This window comes from Rana temporaria, chromosome 2, assembly GCF_905171775.1.
Source record: "Rana temporaria chromosome 2, aRanTem1.1, whole genome shotgun sequence".
NCBI classification, from domain to species: domain Eukaryota; kingdom Metazoa; phylum Chordata; class Amphibia; order Anura; family Ranidae; genus Rana; species Rana temporaria.
This window is the reverse complement of record NC_053490.1, coordinates 518,440,061-518,466,137: the sequence shown is the minus strand read 5'-3', so window position 1 is coordinate 518,466,137 and position 26,077 is coordinate 518,440,061. Positions and strand designations below refer to the sequence as shown.

Sequence of the window (26,077 nt, the reverse complement as noted above, 5' to 3'; positions counted from 1 at the left end):
GACCTTTGACCTCTGGGAGTCCTAACCATATTTTTCAATGGGAAACCCTAACCCTATCCCTAAACCCTAACCCCTAAACCCTAACCCCAACCCCAACCCTAACACTTTTGACACTTTTTCGGGACCATCATTTATACAGCAATCAGTGCTATAAAAATGTAAATGACACTGGCAGGGGTTAATCACTAGGGGGGCAAGGAAGGGGTTAAGTGTGTCCTAGGGAGTGATTCTAACTGTGGGGGGATGGGCTACTAGTGACACGACATTGATCACTGCTCCTGATGACAGGGAGCAGTAGAGCAGTGTTATGTCACAAGGCAGAACAGGGAAATGCCTTTTTTACAAAGGCATTCCCCTGTTCTACAGCTCCGTGACACGATCGCGGGACACCGGCGGACATCGAGTCGTGGCTGGAGCGTGTGCGCAAGGCGGCAAATTCAAAGGGACTAATATGTACGCCCATTTGCCTGCCTGTGCCATTCTGCCAACGTAAATGTTCGTGTGGAGGTCAGTAAGTGGTTAAAAGCTTCAACAAAGCTTGCTGATAGCCCCTGCAAATGCTTTGTCAAAGCTTGCTTTTCGGAATGCTCTTATACAAGCTGAAGCCAGTGTGAAACAGGCCTAAAGGAAAGCAAAATTCCCTGGAGTTATTTGTAGACATGTGCACTGCCAAAAAAATCCTTTATTTTGTTTATGTTATTTTCGTTTTTTGTTTTTTCTTTGGAAATTCGGAAAATTCAAAAAAATAATTTTTTTTGTTTCCGTTTTATTCGTTTTTTTGCTTTTTTTGGAAATTCGGAATTCGGAAATTCTAAAAATCGGAATTCCGTTTTTTCAGATTTCTGAAAAAGCAAAAATGAATAAAACGGGAAAAAAATAAATTTTCGAAAAAAACGAATGAAGCGAAAATGAAAAAATGTTTTTTTCGAACTTTAGATTATTTAATGTTACAATTTCGAATTTTTTAATTTTCTAATTTCTTAAATTCCAAATTTCAAAAATTCTGTTTTTTATGATTTTCAAATTTTTAAATGTTCGTAATTTCAAATTTGTCATTTTCGAATAATCGAAAAACGAAAATTCGGAAATTCGGAAATTCGAAATTTTCGGAAGTCTGAAAATTCGGAAATAAAAAATTTGTTAATACGAAAATTCGGAATGAACGAATTTCCCACTTTTCGTAAAAAAAACAAATTAGAAACTAAACGAATTGCACATGTCTAGTTATTTGTCAGTGGTAGAAAAAATGTGGTGTTAGCGTTGAACTGATACCTGTATCGGTGCGTACTTGTACTCGTGGAGATGCTCCGATGCTAAAACAGTGAGGTTTTGAAATGGCACAACATCAAAGCTGCAGATCAGTGCGATTTGGACCTCTGATTTAAATGCAGCTTGAGACTTTATTTAAAGCGGGGGTTCACCCTATGAACGGAATTTTTTATTTTTTTTTTCTACTACCATAAAATCAGGCATTGTAGCGCGAGCTACGCCTGTCCCGATTTTTTTACCCCCGTACTCACCTTGTAGTCGTACATCGAAGATACCGGGGAATGGGCGTGCCTATGGAGACGGAGGATGATTGACGGCCGGCTCTGGCGCGTCACGCTTCTCCGGAAATAGCCGAAATAGGCTTGGCTCTTCACGGCGCCTGCGCATAGCCTGTGCGCAGGCGCCGTGAAGAGCCGAGACCTACTCCGGCTGTCTTCGGGGAGAGTGACGTGCCAGGGCCGGCCGTCAATCATCCTCCCTCTCCATAGGCATGCCCATTCCCCGCGGGAGCCGAAATCTACAATGTACGATTACAAGGTGAGTCCGGGGTTAAAAAAATCGGGACAGGCATACTGTAGCTCGCGCTACAATGCCTGTCTCGATGGTAAAATCATGTGGGTGAGGGTGAACTACCGCTTTAACCACTTCCAGACCTTAGGTGTTTTTCAGATTTGGTGTTTGCATGACTAAAACAGTTTTTTCTGCTCGAAAATTACTTAAAACCCCCAAACATTATATATATTTTTTTCTAACACCCTAGAGAATAAAATAGTGGTCATTGCAATACTTTTTGTCACACCGTATTTGCGCAGCGGTCTTACAAGCGCACTTTTTTTGGAAAAAATTCACTTTTTTGAATTCAAAAATAAGACAGCAATAAATTTGGCCCAATTTTTTTATATATTGTGAAAGATAATGTTACGCCGAGTAAAATGATACCCAACATGTCACGCTTAAAAATTGCGCCCGCTCGTGGCATGGCGTCAAACTTTTACCCTTAAAAATCTCGATAGGCGATGTTTAAAAAATTCTAGAGGTTGCATTTTTTGAGCTACAGAGTAGCTCTAGGGCTAGAATTATTGCTCTCGCTCTAACGATCGCGGCGATACCTCATTTGTGTGATTTGAACACCGTTTTCATATGCGGGCGCTACTCGCGTATGCGTTCGCTTCTGCGCGCGAGCTCGTCGGGACGGGGCGCTTTAAAAAAATATTTTTTTCGTTTTCTTATTTATTTTTATTTATTTTATTACTTTTTACACTGAAAAAAAAAAAAATTGATCACTTTTATTCCTATTACAAGGAATGTAAACATCCCTTGTAATAGAAAAAAGTATGACAGGTCCTCTTAAATATGAGATCTGGGGTCAAAAAGACCTCAGATCTCATATTTGGGCTTAAATGCAAAAAAAAAATTGGAAATGTCATTTTTTCAAATGACAAAAAAAAAAATTGTCTCTTTAAGAGGCTGGGCGGGACTGACGTTTTGACGTCACTTCCGCCCAGCAGAGCTATGGGGACGGGCGAAGGAGATTTTTCCTTCAGTCTAGTCCCCGCTCAGCTGCCGAACGGTCCCGATCGCCTCCGCCGCTACCGACGGCTCCGGTAAGCGGCGGAGTGCGCGGGAGAGCGGCGGGAGGGGGGGCCCCTCTCCCGCCACCGATAACGGCGATCTCGCGGCGAATCCGCGAGACCTTGCAAAACTGCTCCAGCTCCTTTAAGTTGGATGGTTTGCACTTGTGAACAGCAATCTTTAAGTCTGACCACAGATTTTCTATTGGATTGAGGTCTGGGCTTTGACTAGGCCATTCCAACACATTTACATGTCTCCCCTTAAACCATTCAAGTGTTGCTTTAGCAGTGTGTTTGGGGTCATTGTCCTGCTGGAAGGCGAACCTCCGTCCTAGCCTCAAATCACACACAGAGTACTACAGGTTTTGCTCAAGAATATCCCTGTATTTAGCACCATCCATCTTTCCCTCAACTCTGACCAGTTTCCCACTCCCAGTTTCCCACTCCCACATCCCCACAGCATGATGCTGCCACCACCATGTTTCACAGTGGGGATGGTGTTCTTTGGCGTGATGTGATGTAATGCGTTGGGTTTGCGCCAGACATATCATTTTCTTTGATGGCCAAAAATTTCAATTTTAGTCTCATCAGACCAGAGCACCTTCCTCCATACATCTTGGGAGTCTCCCACGTGCCTTTTCGCAAACTCAAAATGTGCCATTTTGTTTTTTGCTGAAAGTAATGGCTTTCTTCTGGCCACTCTGCCATAAAGCCCAACTCTATGGAGCGTATGGCTTATTGTCGTCCTATGTACAGATACTCCAGTCTCTGCTGTGGAACTCTGCAGCTTCTCCAGGGTTACCTTAGGTCTCTGTGCTGCCTCTCTGATTAATGCCCTCCTTGCCCGGTCCGTGAGTTTTGGTGTGTGCCCGTCTCTTGGCAGGTTTGCTGTTGTGCCATGTTCTTTCCATTTGGTTATGATAGATTTGATGGGGCTCCTAGGGATCATCAAAGATTTGGATATTTTTTTATAACCCTGACTTGTACTTCTCAACAACATTGTCCCTTCCTTGTTTGGAGAGTTCCTTGGTCTTCATGGCAGTGTTTGGTTAGTGGTGCCTCTTGCTTAGGTGTTGCAGCCTCTGGGGCCTTTCAATAGGGCGTGTCTATGTAATGACAGGTCATGTGACACTTAGATTGCACACAGGTGGACATCATTTCACTAATTATGTGACTTCTGAAGGTAATTGGTTGCACCAGAGCTTTTTATGGGCTTCATAACAAAGGGGGTGAATACATACGCACATGCCAATTAAACGTTTTTTAATTCTGAAAAATACTTTTATGTCTATATTTTTCTAATTTTACTTCACCAACTTAGGGCCAGATCCACGTAGCGGATCGTAATTTTATTCCGGCGTAGCGTATCGTCGTAACGCTACGCCGCCGCAACTTCGAGAGGCAAGTGCTGTATTCACAAAGCACTTGCCTCTCAAGTTACGGCGGCGTAGCATAAATCTGCCGGCGTAAGAATTCAAATGTTAAAGTGGAGGTTCACCCAAAAAATCTTTTTTTAACATTAGATTGAGACTAAGTATGCGAAGCAGAATCGGGTGTTTATTTTAAAATCAATGCCGTACTTACCGTTTTAGAGATCGATCTCCCGCCGCTTCTGGGTATGGGCTGCGGGACTGGGCCTTCCTACATGATTGACAGCCTTCCGACGGTCGCATACATCGCGTCATGAGTTCCCGAAAGTAGCCGAACGTCGGTGCGCAGGCACGGTATAGAGCCGCACCGACGTTCGGCTTCTTTCGGCAACTGGTGACGCGCTGTATGCGACCGTCGGAAGGCTGTCAATCAAATAGGAACGTCCATTCCCGAAGATCATAACCGGAAGTCACGGAGAACATCTATCTCTAAGGCCCCGTACACACGACCGGATCTATCCGCTGAAACTGGTCCGACGGACCAGTTTCAGCGGACAGATCCGGTCGTGTGTAGGCCCGACCGGACAATTGTCCGGCTGATCGGACAGTTTCCAGCGGACAAAAATTTCTTAGCCTGCTAAGAAATCTGTCCGCTGGAAACCTGTCCGTCGGACGTGTTCGGTCGTCTGTACAGACTCACCGGACACGTCCGACCGACCGCCATCCCTCGCATGCGTCGTACTGATTCGACGCATGCGTGGAAGCTTTGAACTTCCAGGGCCGCCCACGTCGTCGCGTCATCGTTGCGGCGACGGCGCGGCCATGTCCCCGCGTATTGTTTACGCGCAGATTTCTGTCTGATGGTGTGTACAACCATCAGACAAAAATCTCCGGGCGGACATGTCCGCTGAAAACGGTTCGGCGGACCGTTTTCAGCGGACTGTCCGTCCGTGTGTACGAGGCCTAAAACAGGAAGTACTGAATTTATTTTAAAATAAACACCCGATTCTGCTTCGCATAATTAGCCTAAATCTAATGTTAAAAAAAAAAATTTGGGTGAACTCCCGCTTTAAAGATGTGGGCGTGTTTTATGTTAATTTTACTTGACCCGACGTAAATTACGTTTTTTCTGAACAGCGCATGTGCCTTCCGTGTGGGTATCCCAGTGCGCATGCTCGAAATGAACCCGCAACAAGCCAATGCTTACGACGTGAACGTCATTCTACGCAAAGCCGTATTTGCGGACAACTTACGCAAACGACGTAAAATTTACAAAATTCGACGCGGGAACGACGGCCATACTTAACATAGGATACGCCTCATATAGCAGGGGTAACGATACGCCGAAAAAAGCATTATGGAAATGACGTAAAAAAAATGCGCCGGCCGGACGTACGTTCGTGGATCGCCGTATCTAGCTAATTTGCATACTCGACACGGAAATCGACGGAAACGCCACCTAGCGGCCAGCGTAAATATGCACCTTAGATCCGACGGTGTACTAAGAAGTACGCCAGTCGGATCTAGCCCAGCTTCAGGCGTATCTTGTTTTGTGGATACAAAACAAAGATACGCCGGAGCAAACTAGAAGTTACGCGGCGTATCAATAGATACGCCAGCGTAACTTTTTTGTGGATCTGGCCCCTAGTCTATTGTGTTCTGATCCATCACATATAAATCAGGTTTAAAAAAGCATTGAATTAAAGGCTGTAATGTAACAAAATAGGTAAAAAGCCAAGGGGGGGGGGGGGTTTGAATACTTTTGCAAAGGCACTGTATTCCTTCTGTGTATTTAGGTTTGTCAGGTGGTCATTTTTAAGAAGATTATACATAGAAAGTAGGTAAAAAAATGTCAGATTTGGTTCTTGGAGTCTATTGAACCCAGATGCTCCAGGACAGAGCTGGCCCCATTGTGACGCCTGTAAACTTCAGCCCTTTGGGAGATAAAGTATTGTCACTGGTGTTGGGCCTGTTCAAAACATAAAGCCTCGGATGGTGTTTATATAAGCAAAGTATGTGATGAGCCTCACCATCTGTGGGCCTCATGGAATAACACAGAAGACTTCATCCAGCTGAGGAGAGTTTACAATGCTTGATTCATGTCAGCCCGGGTCACGCTCCCCATGACAACGAATGCCCAAACTTCGTATGTTCCTTCTCTGTAAGAGATCATAGCGGGCGCCAGTATTTTGACAGACCCAATCCGCTCATATTTTTTTAGGGGTCTACAGATAGAGGTCCACACCCAAGAATAAAATACGTTCTCCGAGTTCTTCCTTTCCAGTGGGCGAGAGCGCAAAAACATGACCTTGTTATGTCAGTTTATCCGTAGATGAAGATGTTTCCCCTAATAGCGCTGTATTGACCGTAAGGCAGTTATAGATTTGTAGGGTAGCCATAGGCAGGCCATATCTGGACATAATAAAGCTCTGGGACTGACTATGGCTCTCACTCGTGGTCGGCATAGGGAAACGAGGGACAGGGACCTCTTACAGGGAGCTTTTCTTACATCTTACATACAATAATCGTTATCGTCCAGGGGTGTATTTAGGTTTTGTGCTGCCCTAGGCCTGACAAAACTCGCACACCCCCTACTTTATATATGACGCACCCCTTCCTGTCAAGACTACGCCCCTTCCTTTTTAAGACCCGCCCTGTCATTTTCATGGGATGAGGACAGAGGGACACGGTGAGATGAGGACAGGGGGACAGGGTGGGATGAGGACAGGGGGACAGGGTGGGATGAGGACAGGGGGACAGGGTGGGATGAGGACAGGGTGGGATGAGGACAGGGGGACAGGGTGGGATGAGGACAGGGGGACAGGATGGTATGAGGACAGATGGACAGGATGGGATGAGGACGACAGGGGGACAGGATGAGATGAGGACAGAGGGACAGGGTGGGTTGAGGACAGAGGGATAGGATGGAATGAGGACAGAGGGATAGGATGGGATGAGGACAGAGGGATAGGATGGGATGAGGACAGAGGGATAGGATGGGATGAGGACAGAGGGATAGGATGGGATGAGGACAGAGGGACAGGATGGGATGAGGACAGAGGAATAGGATGGCATGAGGACAGAGGGACAGGATGGGATGAGGACAGAGGGAAAGGATGGGATGAGGACAGGGGGACAGGATGGGATGAGGACAGAGGGACAGGATGGGATGAGGACAGGGGAATAGGATGGCATGAGGACAGAGGGACAGGATGGGATGAGGACAGAGGGAAGGATGGGATGAGGACAGGGGGACAGGATGGGATGAGGACAGGGGGACAGGCTTTTTTGCCGCCCCCTGCAAAGTGCCGCCCTAGGCCTGGGCCTTGTCAGCCTAGGCCATAATACAGCACTGGTTAGCTCCTCCAGTATATCCGTGACTGTAAGGGCAACTGTGGCCACCATGTAAACACACACACATCCCTGTTCTGTTCTGTTCTTTGAGGAAAGACAGATTGTGAATTCCTAATAGCTAGGAACAACGATCTGTCATTTCCTCTAGGTCAGTCCCATCCACGTACAGTTAGAACACACATGAGGGAACACAATAACCCCTTGATCGCCCTAGGGTGACCACGTGTCCCGGATTGCCCAGGACAGTCCCGCATTTTGCAGGTGTGTCCCGGGTCCCAGGCACTTTCATTCTAGGACAATACAGTGTCCCGGAGTGAAACTGACACAGCCACCCCATGAGCCAATGATGGAAATTGTCTTGTTTCCCAGCCCAGGGTGATCGCCCTGCCAAATGCCCTGCAATGCACTGCACCCAACCAGGGCACAGTAAAAGCTGTTTGTTAAAGCGGAGGTTCACCCTAAATGATATGTAATGTATAATCGGACTATCTTGGTGTGTATAGCAACAAATCGCTATCCATTCTTTCCCATATCAATCAAATACCTTGTAAATCCAGTGTCTAGCTGCCACTTCCTGGTTCTCCTCCCGCGGGAAGGGGCGTGTCGGTTGGTCTCTCTGCGCCGCAGTGCTTCTTGGGACGATTTAGCAATTCAGACTGCATATAGAGCAAATCTCCTGTGATTTTGATCGTCGCGTGACTCATGCAGCCGGTCACGTGACGAAGGCGGCTCCAGCATTCACCGTATCCCGGAAGGATTTGCTTGTGGGCTTCAGAGTGCCCACAAGAAAGATGGAAGCGATCAGCAAACATTTTTATAAATTATCTTTTGCGGCAGAATGACAATGCTGAGGCCTCTGAAAATAGGACACGTGAGTACACGATTAAATATCTTAAAGTGGAGGTTCACCCGAAAAGTTAATTTTTAACATTAGATTGATGCTCATTTTGTCTAGGGGAATCGGGTGTTTTTTTTTAAATCTAAGCAGTACTTACCGTTTTAGAGAGCGATCTTCTCCGCCGCTCCTGGGTATGGGCTGCGGGACTGGGCGTTCCTATTTGATTGACAGGCTTCCGACGATCGCATACATCGCGTCGCGATTTTTCGAAATTAGCCGAACGTCGGTGCGCAGGCGCCGTATAGAGCCGCGACGACGTTCGGCTTCTTTCGGCTACTCGTGACGCGATGTATGCAACCGTCGGAAGCCTGTTGGAAGCCTGTCAATCAAATAGGAATGCCCAGTCCCGAAGACCATACCAGAAAGCGGCGGAGAAGATCGCTCTCTAAAACGGTAAGTACTGCTTCGATTTTAAAAAAACTACCCGATTCCCCTTGACAAAATGAGCATCAATCTAATGTTAAAAAAATTTTTTTGGGTGAACTCCCGCTTTGAGAGCGGCAGATGCATACCGTATTTATCGCGGTATAACGCGCTCTGGCGTATACCACGCACCCCCAAAGTGGCCCCCAATCCTGTGGGAAAAAAAGATTTTTTGTTTTTTTGTACTTACAGTTTTGGTGTCTTGCGCGGCGTCCATCTGCGGCCTCGTCGGGTCCGGCGTCCTTCTGCGGCTTCGGGTGTCCTCTTCGGCGGGTCCGGCGTCCGTCTTCGACGGGTCGGGCGTCCATCTTCGGCGGGTCGGGTGTCCATCTTCGGCGGGTCCGGTGTCCATCTTCGGCGGGTCCGGTGTCCATCTTCGGCGGGTCCGGCGTCCTTCTGCGGCGTCCTCCCGCTCGTTTCCCGCCACGACTTTGAATACTGCGCCCGCATATAGCGAGCGCAGTACACTCGTGAATCTTCGGGCAGGCTCGGGCGCCTCTCGCACTGACGTCCTGTACGCTCAGGACGTCAGGACGTCAGTACGAGAGGCGCCGAGACTGCCCGAAGATTCACGAGTGTACTGCGCTCGCTATATGCGGGCGCAGTATTCAAACTCGTGGCGGGAAAGCGGGTATCGGCGTATATCGCGCACCCATGTTTTTGCCCTGATTTTCAGGGCAAAATAGTGTGCGGTATACGCCGATAAATACGGTATATATAAAAAAATAAAAAAACGAATTCCTGCAGAACCCCCGCTTTAAGGCTGGGAAGGCGGCGTCCTTAACAACTGATGAGTCATCAGCTGTCAATGGGCTTCCCCGCGGACAGCTGAATAATAATAATTAAAAAAAAGCTTGCAATAAAAAAAAAGTAAAAAAAAGAAACGGCGTGGGGTCCCTCCCCTAGTCCATTCCAGACCTTTTGGGTCCTTTGGGGGCTTCCAGATTCTAATAACCCCCCTGCCTGCATGCCACCATAACCATCGGCCAGGGTAAGATGGGGACAAGCTGCTTTGGCGTGGGGGGGTAGAGCCCGAAGGGTCTGGTATGGACTGGGGGGACCCCACTACGTTTTTTTTTCAATAGTCGGGTACCGGCAATTGCAACCGTGAGTCAACCTAAATGTGATTTGACTCATTTTTTTTTCTTTCGAAATTTCATTTTTGCCGCAGCATGTTCTGTACATGGTACAGATGCGCCACTTTACAGGCAGTCTAAGGGGACCCCCCAGGCACTATACTTAGAGGAATTGTTAGTTTTTATTTTGCACTTTAAGCATAAATATAATCTCCTGAAAAAAATAGAATTTTTAAAAACATTTGCATTAATAAATGTCCCTCAAGGCAGCCCCCATACCCATATAATGGCCAATTACTTGCATATAAGCCTAAAATTGGCAAAAAAAGTATCAAAAAGCATATATTTTTTTTGTGAAGGAGGGGGGGAGCCCTGAATGGCAGTTTGAAAATGTTGTCACCCTAGAACACCCCCTAGTGTTAACCCCTTTCCTGCCACTGCACTGATTTCTGTATAAATGCCAATGGTCCTAAAAATGTGTCAAAAGTGTCCGATGTGTCCGCCGTAATGTCGCAGTCCCGATAAAAATCGCAAATCGCCGCCATTACTAGTAAAAAAAAATTATCATAATAAAAATACTATAAATCTTTGCTATTAATGCTATAAATCTATAATTTCTTGGTGACAGATGGAGCTTTCTTTTGGTGGTATTCAATTGCCACTGGGGTTTTTATTGTTTGCAAAAAAAAAAAAAGACCAAACAAAAAAAATCTTACTTACTGGTAGAAAATGTTGCAAATACGTAATTTTTCTCTTTCACTGATGTGCGCTGATAAGGCTGCACTGATGGGCACTGATAGGCTGCACTGATGAGGTGGCAAAGATGAGGAGGCAATAATATGCAGCACTGATGGGCACTGATAGGTGGCATTGATGAGCAACACTGATGGAAACTGAAAGGCAGCACTGATTGGCATCACTGCTGGTCACCGATTGGCATCAGTGCTGGGCACTGACTGACATCACTGCTGGTCACTGATTGGCATCACTAATAGGGCTGCAACGGATCAAAAAACTCACGGATCGGATCGATCCTCGGATCAGGAGTCACGGATCGGATCATTTTCGGATCAGCAACGTTGCCCCCACATTAGTAATACTAGCCACTAGCCAGTAGTTTAACATTGCCCCCACATAGTAATAATAGCCAGTAGTTTAACATTGCCCCCACATTAGAAATAATAAATTCAAGGTACATCTATAGCCACTCAGTAGTATAACATTGCCCCCACATATTAGTAATAATAGCCAGTAGTTTAACATTGCCCCCACATTAGTAATAATAAATTCAAGGTACATCTATAGCCACTCAGTAGTATAACATTGCCCCCACATATTAGTAATAATAGCCAGTAGTTTAACATTGCCCCCACATTAGTAATAATAAATTCAAGGTACATCTATAGCCACTCAGTAGTATAACATTGCCTCCACATATTAGTAATAATAGCCAGTAGTTTTTGCATTGCCCAACAATCATGATTCAACTCACTGTACTTGCAGTCTTGCAGATGCATTCAAAATAGATCGCGGCGCGCGCTCTGGTAGGAATAGCAGAGGGGTGATGACGTCAGTGCGCACCGCCGCCGGGTGTACCAAGATGGCCGACCGCTCCGAAGCTAGGCCGAAGCCGCAGTCTTTCCTAAGGCCACGGCGGGGGTGCGCTCCGCAGATCACAGTCTGTGCCGATCCGAACAGGTCGACCTGTTCGGATCGCGGATCAGGCACGATCCGTTGCACCCCTAGTCACTAATAGTCACTGATTGGCATTAGTGCTGGGCACTGACTGGCATTAGTGATGGGCACTGACTGGCATCACTGATGGGCTCTGATTGGCATCATGCATAGTCACTGATAGGCATTAGTACTGGGCACTGACTGGCATTAGTGCTGGGCACTGACTGGCATCACTTCTGGTCACTGATTGGCATCACTGGTAGTCACTGGATGGCATTAGTGCTGGGCACTGACTGGCATTAGTGCTGGACACTGGCATCACTGTTGGTCACTGATTGGCATCACTGATAGTCACTGTTTGGCATTAGTGCTGGGCACTGACTGGCATCACTGCTGGGCACTGACTGGCATCACTGTTGGTCACTGATTGGCATCACTGATAGCCACTGTTTGGCAATAGTGCTGGGCACTGACTGGCATCACTGCTGGGCACTGACTGGCATCACTGCTGGGCCCTGTTGGGTCCACTGATCGGCTTTCCTCTCCTCACACGCTGTCTGTGTGAGGAGAGGAAAGCCAATAACTGGTGTCTCCTTGTTTACATGTGATCAGCTGTAATTGGACACAGCTGATCACATGGGTAAAGAGCCGTGTCATTGGCTCTTTACAGAGATCGGGGAATAGCCACATCCCGGGGACACAGCGTGCCGCCGATTTCTGCGCTGTGTATACATATGAAAACATTTATACCCCCCCCCCCTTTTTTTTATAAGTGATCACATATCCTCTGTTCTCAGCCGCATAAGGAGCTCAGGGAGCTGGGGGAAGAGAAACAGCAGTACACTGGTCTTCCCGGTGAATGGCTGTGCAGCACAAGTCTGACTATTGGAGGAGAGCAGGCTGGGTTCTCAGCACAGCCAGAAAACTGACCACGCTGTGTTCTCGTGCCTAGTGTGGTCAGTTGTTAAAAGGGAAAGCAGGGGGACTGGCAGAATCACCAGGAATTTCACACAAGGGAAGCAATGCAAAGAGAACAGGAGACTTTCTCATACAAGTACATGGTACAGCCGCCACGTATCAGGAATATGAAATGTTGGGGGTAACATATTCTGTAATCCTACATCCGAGCCAGCCAAGAATTCCCTGGATCCAGCCCGAAGAAGTGTGCCTTCAATGAGCTAATCACAGCTCATCCCCTTCCGATCAGAGAAATTCATCTTACATGCCCGGGGGGCATACCAAATAAACTTTAGAGCTGATGTGCGTTCCCACATATGGTGCTCGGCGGGCTGATACGCGGTAGCCTGATGTACGTAAATGACGGGATCCCTCTGAATTGTGACCGGCTCTCGTGTTTTTAGACTTCATCATCATAAAAACGTAAGTGTTGTTTATATTTCATTTCCTTTCGCCGGGCCGCTTAGAGGGCTCTGCCAGCGAGTAAGTGGTATGGTAAGTGATGTGCCGCAGCTGTGTTTGGCATAGTTGTGGTCGGTGACAGTGGCAGCACATTCCAGGACTGGCACCTCTTACTCAGCACCGACCTGTAAACTCTCCCCAGTCACTGATAAGACGTTCGATCTCGTCTGTTCCCTCGCACAGCTCTGTCCCTGATTCACTCGGCACACCAATTCAAAGGGAGACTATATCATATCCTAGTGGCCAGCGCAAAAGATGAGGGACATCACTTGTGCCTAGGCAATGGGGGACCACAAGCCGAGGGGTAAGGCAAGTATTTTCCGCCTTCTTGTTTCATTTTTATTTTTTATTTTTATTTTTATTTTTTACAGGGGGTGCTTAAAGGGGTTGCAAAGGTAAAAAAAAAAAAATCCCTAAATAGCTTCCTTTACCTTAGTGCAGTCCTCCTCCACTTACCTCATCCTTCCATTTTGCTTTTAACCACTTAAGACCCGGACCAAAATACAGGCCCCTTTTTGCGATTCGGGACTGCGTCGCTTTAACTGACAATTGCGCGGTCGTGCGACGTAGCTCCCAAACAAAATTGGCGTCCTTTTTTCCCCACAAATAGAGCTTTCTTTTGGTGGTATTTGATCACCTCCGCGGTTTTTATTTTTTGCGCTATAAACAAAAATAGAGCGACAATTTTGAAAAAAATACAATGGCCCAGATTCAGGTACATTTTTGCCCTGAGCCCACGCAAATATTTTGCGCTGCCCTCGATTCACGGAGCAGTAGCTCCGTAAATTGCGAGGGCGCGCCGGCAAAATTGCCCGGCGTAAGCGCGCGCAATGTAAATGATCCCATAGGGGGCGGGAATCATTTAAATTAGGCGCGCTCCCGCGCCGAGTGTAAAGCGCATGCTCCGTCGGGAAACTTTCCCGACATGCATTGCGGCAAATGACGTCGCAAGGACGTCATTTGCTTCAAAGTGAACGTGAATGGCGTCCAGCGCCATTCACGAATCACTTACGCAAACGACGTAAAATTTGAACGTCGCGACGCGGGAAGGGCGGTATACTTTAGCATTGGCTGCCCTTACTATTAGAAGGGGCAGACTTACGCTAAAGACGCCGTACGGAAAATCCGTAACTTGCGTACGCAGGGCCCGCGCAACTTTGCGAATCGGTGTTAGTATGCAATTTGCATACAATACGCTGATCACAATGGGAGCGCCCCCTAGCGGCCAACGCAAGAATGCAGCCTAAAATCAGCGTGGCATAAGAGCCTTATGCCACGCAGATTTTAGGCTGCAGTCGGCGTTACGATGTTCCTGAATCAGGAGCATTCGTAACGCCGGCGCAAGTAAACAATTGCGCTGTGTAACCTATGGTTACGCAGGCGCAATTGCTTACTGAATCTGGGCCCCTATTTTTTACTTGTTGCTATAATAAATATCACCCAAAAATATATAAAAAAAACGATTTTTTTCCTCAGTTTAGGCCGATACGTATTCTTCTACCTATTTTTGGTAAAAAAAATCGCAATAAGCGTTTATCGATTGGTTTGCGCAAAATTTATAGCGTTTACAAAATAGGGGATAGTTTTATTGCATTTTTATATTAAAAAAATTGTTTTTTACTACTAATGGCGGCGATCGGCGATTTTTTCGTGACTGCGACATTATGGCGGACACTTCGGACAATTTTGACAAATTCTTGGGACCATTGTCATTTTCACAGCAAAAAATGCATTGTTTACTGTGAAAATGACAATTACGGTTTGGGAGTTAACCACAAGGGGGCATTGAAGGGGTTATGTGTGACCTCATTTGTGTTTCTAACTGTAGGGGGGTGTGGCTGTAGGTGTGATGTCATTGATTGTGTTTCCCTATAAAAGGGAACACACGATCGATGACGCCGCCACAGTGAAGAACGGGGAAGCCGTGTTTACACACAGCTCTCCCCGTTCTTCAGCTCCGGGGACCGATCGCGGGACTCCAGCGGCGATCGGGTCCGCGAGTCCCGCGGGCGCGGTCAAGGAGCTTCGGACCGGGCCGCGGGCGCACGCCCGCGACCCATGGCTGGGCATTATAAAATCACGTACAGGTACGTGATTGTGCCCAGCCGTGCCATTCTGCCGACGTATATCGGCGTTAGGCGGTCCTTAAGTGGTTAAATGTCCTTATTTTTTCTGAGAAATCCTCACTTCCTGTTCTTCTGTCGTTAACTCACCACAGTAATGCGAGGCTTGCTCCCTGGTGTGGAGAAAGCCTCTTGAGGGGGGAGGGGGCGAGCAGGCAAGTCAGGACACTCTCTACTTTGTAGATAGAGAAAGGAGCTGTGTGTTAGTGGGTGTCATGACACTCCTGCTCGCCCCCTCCCCCCTCAGGAGGCTTTCTCCACACCAGGGAGAAAGCCTCGCATTACTGTGTGGAGTTACAGACAGAAGAACAGGAAGTGAGGATTTCTCAGAAGAAATAAGGACATTTAAAAGCAAAATGGAAGGATGAGGTAAGTGAAGGAGGACTGCACTAAGGTAAAGGAAGCTATTTAGGGAAAAAAAATGTACTTTTACAACCCCTTTTAATGCAGATCTAAAGACAAAACATATTTTTTTTTTATTTGGATAGCAAAGGTTATTTTAGTCGACTAAAATATGACTAAAACTAAAACAACTGAGATGACTCAAATACGACTAAAACTAAAATGGCATTTTAGTCAAAAGACTAATGCCACGTACACACGATCTGGCTTTTGCCTGGCCAAATCACATCAGAATTCCGACGGAATTCCATCGGAAAAATATAGAACATGTTCTATATCTAAAGTCGGATGGAATTCATCGGAATTTCCGATGAAAAAACTCAGATGGAAAAAGTCCATCTGGCTTTTTCCTACGGAAATTCCGATATTGTGTAAGGGGCATAAGACTAAAACTAAATTGAAAGTTGACTTCAAAATGAACACTGGTCTGTAGTGCATGTTCATACCTCAATACCATAAATAACATATGAGATTTTCCATCCAGCAGTATAAAAATGAGTTTGGAAATTGTAGAGAAATGTTAAAGCTGAGTTCCACCCTAAAAATGTACTTTCTATTAACAGCTTGCCTTTAAATTCTACTCACTTCTATCTGGCTGTTACTAGGCATATTTCCTAATCTGCCTACTTCCTGGTCCTAGGTGGTTCAACTTCCTGTCCTAAGACCCCATTGCCTCCTGGGAAATGATGACACTCATTTCCCAGGAGTCTCTGGGCATTACTGTGCCTAAAAATCACCCAGCATGCACCTCTCCCTGAAAACCAGGAAGAAAACCAGGCTTCACATGCCCACACATATGATGGATACGCCCACACATATGAAGGATACGCCCACACATATGATGGATACAGCCACACATATGATGGATACGCCCACACATATGATGGATACGCCCACACATATGATGGATACGCCCACACATATGATGGATACAGCCACACATATGATGGATACGCCCACACATATGATGGATACGCCCACACATATGATGGATACGGCCACACATATGATGGATACGCCCACACATATGATGTATACGCCCACACATATGATGGATACGCCCACACATATGATGGATACAGCCACACATATGATGGATACGCCCACACATATGATGGATACAGCCACACATATGATGGATACGCCCACACATATGATGGATACGCCCACACATATGATGGATACGCCCACACATATGATGGATACGCCCACACATATGATGGATACGCCCACACATATGATGGATACAGCCACACATATGATGGATACGCCCACACATTTGATGGATCCTCCAACATGAGCTGGAGGATATAAGGCAAGTGTTTGCAATGATTTCTGGAACGATTGGGGAGCTATTAATATGTTTTAGGGACTATTTAATGTGATTAATTTTAGCTTGCAAAAAATAAATAAAAAATTATGCCCGGAACCCCACTTTAACGAATGCATTACAATTTAATTACACCCATTAGATTTTATACAACTAAAATTAGTTTTAGTTGACTAAAATTTACAGGAGATTTAGTCGACTAAATACGACTAAAACTAAAACAATTGCAGAAGATTAAAATGGGACTAAAACTAAAATGGTATTTTAGTCCTTAGGCTCCATTCACACCTAGGCGTTTTTACGCCTGAAGCGCTACGCTCACAAACGCCAGAGGGATGAAAATACATTATTTGCTATGGTGACTGTTCACACCTGAACGCCGAACGCCCAAACGCCTGTCGCGCGAAGCTCAAACAAGTCCCGGACCTTTTTTTGTCGCGCGAATCGCGCGACAGCGGCGTATTTGAGCCTTTCCATTTCCCATAGAAAGTAATGGAAACGCTCGATTCAAGCGACTTGCGCGACAACGGGCGTTTGCTACGGACGTTTCGTCGCTTTAATCAATAGAACTTGTCGCCCATGCAGAAGATTAAAAAAATCTACCAACATAGCAACAAGTGATGAAAAGATGATCATTTTTTCTATTGGCTAAAATAAAAAACGTTGAAGTACAAAAACGTCGGACAACGCTGTATGCAAACGCGCAAATAAGCATGAATACGCGCGACAAAACGCCGGAAAAAAACGCCCAAAAAACCGACCGAACGACCGACGCTCAGGTGTGAATGCAGCCTTAGACTAATGCCACACGACACACGATCGTTTTTCGGCATGTAAAAAACAAAGTTTTTAAAAAATGTCATTTAAAACGATGGTGTGGGCTTCACATAATTTTTCGGGTTCTGAAAAACAACAAAAAAAAAAAAATTTGTACATGCTGCATTTTTTAACAACGTTTTAAACTATGTAGTTTTTCGGGTTGTAAAAAATGGTCGTGTATGGGCTTACAGCCGAGCTGTCCTGGGGCCTTTCGAGCCGATTCCGAGGCTCTCTGGTGCCCCCCACCTCTGGCCGCATGCGGTATTGCATGCCATTGAAGTCAATGCAGAACAAATTATTTTGCATTTCCATTGACTTCAATGGGGAAACTCACTTTGATATGCAAGTGCTTTGAATTACGAGCATTCTCCTGGAACGGATTATACTCGTAATCCGAGGTTCCACTGTAGATAGAAGATTCGACATGACGCTGACAATAGCGATCTGTGTCTATCGAATCTGTGGTCGAATGTGCCTAACCTAACTCTATTAGTCCTAGATTATTCGACATAGAGAGAAAAGATTTGACATTATAGAGACCTGAAGATTTAACGAGGCAGCTAAAAACATACGATCGCCGTGAGCGGACATTTAAGGTGAAATGCTCCTCCCATAGGCTATAGGAAATTCTAATGTTGGTTGACTAGTAATAATAATTTATAAATATAATTATTACTAGTCATACAACATTAGAATTCTACTATAGCTTGTGGGCGGAGCATTCGACCGGAAATGTACGATCGCGGCGTCGTACAGTTTAGCTGCTCCGTCGAATATTCTTAGAACATCCGACAGACACCATAAACCTTCAATGACAGATTCGACCCTAATTCATTCGGATTTTCGGACTAATGCATTTTTTAACAAAACAAAATAAATAAAAATGAATTTCAGGAGTAACTAAATACATGGGGCCGGATTCAGATACCTGAGCGTATCTGTCCGGCCGGCGTAACGTATCTCCGATACGTTACGCCGCTCTAACTTTGGGCGCGAGTTCTTTATTCAGAAAGAACTTGCGCCCTTAGTTACGGCGGCGTAACGTATGTGTTGTGGCGTAAGGCCGCGTAATTCAAATGGGGATGTAGGGGGCGTGTTTTATTTAAATTTGGCTTGACCCCGCGTATTTGACTTTTTTTTTAACGGCGCATGCGCACATCCCAGTGCGCATGCTCTAAAATCCGCCGCAAAACGTCATTGCTTTCGACGTGAACGTAAATTACGTCCAGCAGTATTCGCGAACGACTTACGCAAACGACGTAAAAATTTCAAAACTCAGCACGGGAACGACGGCCATACTTAACATAGGATACGCCGCACATACCCCTCATATAGCAGGGGTAACTTTACACTGGAAAAAGCCGAACGCAAACGACGTAAAAAAAAAGCGCCGGGCGGTCGTTCGTTTCTGAATCGACGTAAATACTAATTTGCATAATCCTCGCGTAAACAAACGGAAGCGCCACCTAGCGGCCAGCGTGAAATTGCAGCCTAAGATACGACGGTGTAAGACACTTACACCTGTCGGATCTTAGGGATATCTATGCGTAACTGATTCTCTGAATCAGGCGCATAGATACGACCGAGCGCACTCAGAGATACGACGGCGTATCAGGAGATACGCCGTCGTATCTCTTTCTGAATCTGGCCCATGTATTTTTTTCAGAAGCCGAAATTCCGAAACAAAATATTTCAGTGTGCACATGTCTACTGTTGTGGTGACAACTCAAAATTTGGGATTTTACTTTCACTTGAGTTAATCTCCACTTTTGAAGTATGGGGTGAATCTTCTTAAGGTGTGGGCCACGTGGTGGTCTTACGCTCTCCCAACTTTGCATCTGACCAGCCTAGGGTGACCACGTGTTCCGGATTGCCCGGGACAGTCCCGCTCTCTGCAGGTCTGTCCCGGGCACCTTCACTCTGGGACAATACAGTGTCCCGGAATGAAACTGACACAGGTCCCAGTATGAAAATCCCTCAGAGCTTAAGATGTGACACCCCCCCGAACCCCAACTAGTGAAGAACTACAGGCCCCAGCATGAACCTGTGAAATCTATGGGGTCACACCCTTAGATCTCACGGGTTCATCCTGGGAGTTTCAAATTTAGGGGGGTCACATCTTTAGATATCAGGGGTTCATGCTGGGGGACTGGTAGTCCTTTACTTTGGGGGGGGGGGGGTGTGATCCAGCATGACCCCCCCCCTGCAGAGCTGAAGATGTAACACCCCTCGCCGCCCAAATAGTGAAGATCTACAGGTCCCAGCATAAACCTGTGAAATCTATGGGATCACACCCTTAGATCTCAGGGGTTCATGATGGTGCACTTGTAGTCCTTCACTTTTGGGGGGATGTGACCCCAAAAAGTGAAGGACTACAGGTCCCACCATGAACCCCTCAGAGCTAAAGATGTGACCCCCCCCCCCCACCCCTACACGTGAAGAACTACAGGTCCCATGATGAACCAGTGAAATCTATGGGGGTCACAAAGAAAAGTATACACAAAAAATATTTTTTTTAGGAAGGGGGGTGTCCCTGAATGGCAGCTTCTTCTTCTTCTTCTTCTTCTTCTTCTTTTGAGGGTTTAAGTACCCTCAAAAGAAGAGACGCTTGAGAGGGGATATGATTTCAATCTACAAATACTATAATGGTGACAAAAGGGAATTTAATAAGACACGCGGCCGTTCACTAAAATGAAATGATATGAGGTTTAACCTTAAACTACTGTGACAGGAAGTCAGGTAAATCTGTGGGTGTTGTCACAGACGGAACATACATTTCTGCCTTGTTTAGACAATACAGCAATTGTTATTAGGCGCTGGCTGCAAAACTAGCCAGAAAAGGTCTAAGGGCGTTGAAAAACTTCAGCTGTTCAGAATGAGGCAATTAAGGCCTCTATAAGTAATCCAGAGGATTATCACTGAATTGCTGCATCCTGAGGCTTTGTGAGTAAGGAGAGCAGTGTACTGAAAGTCTTCTGAGGAGGTGAGAAGGTGATTGATTTTTCTGTGTGATAAAAATCAAAAGACTATTGTTTTCCTGCTGTATGACCAGCAGTGTCTGCCCAGCACTAGGCTGTGCCAGACTCCATAGGTAGGTTCCTGTGTGGTGAAGGTAGACACCCCAAGTGGCCAGGGTTTATTTTATGTTTGATTTTGTTTATGCTGTTTGGATGCTTGCACTTGTTTCCAGCAAGATGGAAGAATAAACCAAATTCTTTGTTTTCAACCGTCTTCGACTGCCTGTCTGTATAAATTCAGGGCCAGATTCACAGTGGAGATACGCCGTCGTATCTCTGTTTCTATCTATGCGGCTGATTCATAGAATCAGTTACGCATAGATAGCCAGAAGATCCGACAGGTGTAATAGTTTTACACTGTCGGATCTTAGGATGCAATACCGCGGCTGCCGCTGGGGGGGAGTTTGCGTCGTAAACCAGCGTCGGGTATGCAAATTAGGAGTTACGGCGATTCACGTCGGATTTTCGCGTTCGCTACGTCGCCGCTAGTCTAGTTTCCCGTCGCAAAGTAAGTCGTCGTTTTAGGTGCCCTAACTTTAGTCAGCAAGCGTATTGCTGTCTAAAGTATGGCCGTCGTTCGCGCGTCGAAATTTTAAAATCAACGTCGTTTGCGTAAGCCGTCCGGGAATACGGAATTACGCTACGCGCGTCGCCGTTCGAAAAAATGACGTCACGGCGCGCAACGCACGACGGGAGTTCGGAAACGGAGCATGCGCGGTAGGTCCGGCGCGGGAGCGCGCCTAATTTAAATGGTGCACGCCCATTTAAATTGGCCCGCCTTGCGCCGGAGGCCGCCGGCGTAGGTTTTCATCGCAAGTGCTTGGTGAATCAGGCACTTGCGATGAAAAATTGCGGCGGTGTAACGTATCTACGATACGTTACGCCGCCGCTCTTCTATGTGAATCTGGCCCTCAGTGTGTAGTGAATCCATCCAAGGGGTCACACACCCCGCTACCGAGCTAACCCCTTACACTATGTAGAGGGTTCTTTACCGTAAGAGCGGCAAGGATGTGGAATCCCCTTTCACAGGAAGGGAACATCGATAATTTAAAATATTAGATAATCATCTGAACACCCACAACATACAGGGATACACAGTGTAATACTGACCTATAATCACACACATAGGTTGGACTTGATGTCTTTTTTCAACCTCACCTACTATGTAAATATGTAAGCAAGTGGCTAATGTGTAAAACACGCCATTATGGCCACTAGATGGCGCTGACTATAACAAATATGTAAGCTCCTCAGCTCCATCTAGTGGCCATAATGCCGTATTTTCCACATTTCCAGATTCAAATTGCAGACTATAGCCTGAGAACATTCGATTTTCCGCTCAGAACGAATTTACATGCAGTTTTAATAGACGGACAGCTATACGATTTTTTTAAATAAATAAATAAATATATATATATATATATATATATATATATATATATATATATATATATATATATATAAATACACCCCTTAGTATCTACATTGGGGTGGATTCAGGTAGCAATTGCGTCTGCGTAACCATAGTTACGCAGCGCAATTGCTTAGTTGCGCCGGCGTAACGACTTTTCTGTATTCAGAAAGCTCGTTACGCCGACTGCAGCCTAAGATATGACTGGCATAAGGCTCTTATGCCGTCGTATCGTAGGCTGCATTCTTACGTTGGCCGCTAGGGGGCATTCCCGTAGTGGTCAGCGTATAGTATGCAAATTGCATACTAACGCCGATTCACAACCCTACGCGAGCCCTGCGTACGCAGTTTACGTCGTTTTCGTTCGTCGGGTTCCGCGTAAGGCTGCTCATGCTATTAGCAGAGGCAGCCAATGCTACGTATACCCGTCGTTCCAGCGTCGCAAATTAAAAATTTAACGTCGTTTGCGTAAGTGAATCGTGAATGGCGCTGGACACCATTTACGTTCACTTTGAAGCAAATGACGTCCTTGCGACGTCATTTGCCGCAATGCACGTCGGGAAAGTTTCCCGACGGAGCATGCGCACTACGTTCGGCGCGGGAATGCGCCTAATTAAAATGATCCACGCCCCCTACGGGATCATTTACATTACGCGCCCTTACGCCGGTCAGTTTTAAGGAGCGCCTGCGCAAATTACGTAGCTACTGCTTCATGAATGAAGCGTAGCGCAGATAATTTGCGTAGGCGCAGGGTAAAAACGGTACGCTGCGCCTCCGTTAGAAGTGCGCAGCGGTACCTGAATCTACCCCATTATTCTGACATTGTGTTCAGTATTGTGCTTCCAAACCCCCTTCATAGCTCTGCAGCTCCATTCCAAGAACACTTCGGTACTTGAAGCTCGGTCATTGTTCCAAGCTTTGTGTATTGTCAGCGGCCGCGCCGAGTGCTTATTTGTCACAGTGATCTCCCGCTGGCGGGGGATGTTGATTATTCGGAGCAGGGAATAGGCTCTCTATGGAGAGAAAACATCACAAGGCACCTGTATACACAAGGAAGATTATTTAATGAGGCAGCTGTAAAGAGCAATGGTGAGATAAAGGATCAGGAATGCCAACCCGTCCCTTTAAAGGGAAACAAAAAGTGTTTTTTGGCGAGCCTAGGAAGAGCAGATGACTTACAGTAGATATAAACCTTAACTAGAGATGACAATTCAGTTTTGCAATATTACAAGAGTTGCCGTTGTTGTCATGTCCATCAGGGGTGCATGTGACAGGGTGACAACGCAGGAGCACAGTTGGGAGGCGGTTGTCACCCTAGACAGTAAGTACCTGAATAAGGACTTTCATAGCAGCTACTCTTTTATGAAAAAGCTGCAGATTTTCTGAAAACAACTTTTGAAGTTGCATTCATGTCTCCAATCCACTCAACTGACTGCCAGGGCCGCCATCAGGGGGGTACAGGCAGTACACCTGTAAGGTGCCCGGATGGCAACCCCCTTTTTTTTAGGGGTCCGGAGGTCCCCAGGGGCCCGGGTGGCAACCCCCCCTTTTTTGTAAAAAATTTTATTTATTTTTTATATTTTATTTTATTTTTATTTATATATATATATATATATATATATATATATATATATATATATATATATATTTATATATATATATATATATATTTATATATATATATATATATATATATATATTAGTGCTGTCAAGCGATTAAAATTTCTAATCGCGATCAATCGCATTAATGTCATAGTTAACTCACGATTAATCGCGCGATTAAGGAGGTTCACCCTTTAAAACATTTTTTTTTTTTGTTTTCTTATTTATTTTATTTTTTTTTATAATATTAAATTGTGTTTTTTTATTTTTTTACATTTTGATCACTTTTATTGCTGTCACAAGGAATGTAAACATCCCTTGTGACAGCAATAGGTGGTGACAGGTACTCTTTATGGAGGGATCGGGGTCTAAAAGACCTCTGAGCCCTCCTTTGCACTTCAAAGTATTCAGATCGCCGAAAACGGCGATTCTGAATACTGTGTACTTTTTTAAATCCGGCGCCATTGGCAGCCGAGAAACCCGGAAGTGACGTCATGACGCCGCTTCCGTGGTTTCAATGCGGAGACTGAATCAAAGCCGTTTACGGCTTAGTGTCAGTCTCCGCCTGAACACAGAACGCGGCGGATGGAGGATCGGGTCTCCCGGTGGGACGGGAAGCCCGGTCAGAGCGGCGAAAGGCGGCGGGAGGGGGGGATGTCCCCTCCCGCTCCTCCGGCATAACAACCGAGCGGCTTTTAGCCGCATCGGTTGTTATGTTTGGATAGCCGATCGCCCGCTCTAAACAACGGTACCGGGATGATGCCTGCGGCTGCAGGCATCGTCCCGGTATAACCCCCGAACGTTAATCGCACGATAAAAAAATTTACGGCGTTAACATGGGTTTGTGTTAACGCCGTTAATAACGCGTTTAACTGACAGCACTAATATATACTGATATATATATATATATATGTATTTTTTTATTAAAGGGCTCAGAGGTCCCCAGGGCCCTATGTGGCAAACCCCCTTTTTTTTTTTTTTCAATAAATGTTTATTTTTTTTTTATTTTTTTTATATTTTTCTTTATTAAAGGGCCCAGAGGTTTTATATATTCTTTTTTATTTGTTTTTTTTATTAAAGGGCCCAGAGCTCCCCAGGGCCCTGGATGGCAACCCCCCCCTCTTTTTTTTTTTATAAATGTTTATTTTATTAATTTTTTATATATTTTTCTTTATTAAAGGGCCCAGAGGTTTTTTTTTTTTTTTTTATTAAAGGTCCCGGATGGCAACCCCCCTTTTTTTGTAATTTCTTTTTATATATATATATATATATATATATATATATATATATATATATTTATTTATATTATTAATATTAATAAAGGGCCCAGAGGTCCCCAGGGCCCCAGATGGAAACCCCCCCCCTTTTAAAAAAAAAAGAAACATATATTTTTTTTATTTTTTTTTTTATTTTTATTAAAGGGCCCAGAGGTCCCCAGGGCCCCGGATGGCTACCCCACTTTTTTAAGTAAAAATAATCTGATTTAAATGAAAAAAAATATATGATTTTAAATAAAAAAAATTTTTTTTAAATAAAAAAATCCCATTTTAATAATAAAAAAAAACATTTAAAGCAGGGGTTCACCCCAATTTTTTTTTTTAACATTACATTCAGCCGAGTTGTCATAATGACAATCGGCTGTTTTTTTTTATTATATCCCCGTACATACCGTATTTTCACCGCCGCTTCTGGGTATGTCTTCTGCGGGACTGGGCGTTCCTAATTGATTGACAGACTTCCGACCGTCGCATACTGCGCGTCACGAGTTGCCGAAAGAAGCCGAACGTCGGTGCGCAGGCGCCGTATAGAGCCGACTCGCAGCCCGGCTTCTTTCGGCAACTCGTGGCACGCTGTATGCGCTGGTCGGAAGCCTGTCAATCAATTAGGAACGCCCAGTCCCACAGAAGACATACCCGGAAGCGGCGGTGAAAATACGGTATGTACGGGGATAAAATAAAAAAAAACAGCCGATTGTCATTATGACAACTCGGCTGAATGTAATGTTAAAAAAAAAATTGGGGTGAACCCCCGCTTTAAATAAAAAAAAATGTAAATCACGAAAATCTGATTTAAATAAAAAAAAATCAGATTTAAATAAAAAAAAGCAGATTAAAAAAAATATGATTTAAATAAAAAAATATGATTTAAATAAAAATAATCTGATTTAAATGAAAAAAAATATGATTTTAAATAAAAAAAATATTTTTTAAATAAAAAAATCCCATTTTAATAAAACAAAACATTTAAATAAAAAAAATGTAAATCACGAAAATCAGATTTAAATAAAAAAAAATCTGATTTAAATAAAAATAAATA

The 26,077-nt window shown here is 45.1% G+C and overlaps 1 protein-coding gene across 1 annotated transcript in view; it reads left to right on the top strand.

Moving 5' to 3' along the window:
• The window catches only part of GJA5 (gap junction protein alpha 5), a 74,873-nt gene that overhangs the window by 41,970 nt on the left and 6,826 nt on the right, over nt 1–26,077 (top strand). The gene's annotated exons all lie outside the window — the stretch shown is intronic.